Source organism: Myotis brandtii, unplaced genomic scaffold (genome assembly GCF_000412655.1).
Source record: "Myotis brandtii unplaced genomic scaffold, ASM41265v1 scaffold246, whole genome shotgun sequence".
NCBI lineage: Eukaryota > Metazoa > Chordata > Mammalia > Chiroptera > Vespertilionidae > Myotis > Myotis brandtii.
In genome coordinates, this window is record NW_005359310.1 from 112,837 (window position 1) to 113,932 (window position 1,096).

A 1,096-nucleotide genomic window follows, 5' to 3' on the forward strand; every position below is an offset into this window, starting at 1 on the left:
CTGCGTGTGGGGGGTGGGGTGTGGGTGTGGTGGGTCCTGCGTGGGAGTGTGGGTGAGAGTTACACCGTCTACACTGAGCTCCAGGACAAGCCTGTTTCCGGGTGGGGGGCTCAGTCGCAGGCCTTGAAAGCCACTGTTCCAGGCCAGACACCCCGAGGCTCCCTGAGAGCGGAGGGGAGACACCCGCCACCCCCACTCCCCACCCTGGGGCCCCCAGCGGGGCAGGAGCAGGTGGACACCCCGACCCAGGCCCCGGCCCCGCCCACTTCCTGTGCCTCTGCCCATCCGCCCCCTCCCTGGCCCCAGTAGGTGCTCAGTTAACACCCGAAAGGCAACTGCTCTCTTCTCACTCCTGCTTGTCCGGCCTCCTCCTCCGTCCTTTCTGTCCTGGGATCCGAAGCCTTCCCACCCCCTCCCCCTCCCTCTCCCCGGTGTGGTGGGTCCTGCGTGGGAGTGTGGGGTGTGGGGTGTGGGTGTGGTGGGTCCTGCGTGGGAGTGTGGGGTGTGGGGTGTGGGTGTGGTGGGTCCTGCGTGGGAGTGTGGGGTGTGGGGTGTGGGTGTGGTGGGTCCTGCGTGGGAGTGTGGGGTGTGGGGTGTGGGTGTGGTGGGTCCTGCGTGGGAGTGTGGGGTGTGGGGTGTGGGTGTGGTGGGTCCTGCGTGGGAGTGTGGGGTGTGGGGTGTGGGTGTGGTGGGTCCTGCGTGGGAGTGTGGGGTGTGGGGTGTGGGTGTGGTGGGTCCTGCGTGGGAGTGTGGGGTGTGGGGTGTGGGTGTGGTGGGTCCTGCGTGGGAGTGTGGGGTGTGGGGTGTGGGTGTGGTGGGTCCTGCGTGGGAGTGTGGGGTGTGGGGTGTGGGTGTGGTGGGTCCTGCGTGGGAGTGTGGGGTGTGGGGTGTGGGTGTGGTGGGTCCTGCGTGGGAGTGTGGGGTGTGGGGTGTGGGTGTGGTGGGTCCTGCGTGGGAGTGTGGGGTGTGGGGTGTGGGTGTGGTGGGTCCTGCGTGGGAGTGTGGGGTGTGGGGTGTGGGTGTGGTGGGTCCTGCGTGGGAGTGTGGGGTGTGGGGTGTGGGTGTGGTGGGTCCTGCGTGGGAGTGTGGGGTGTGG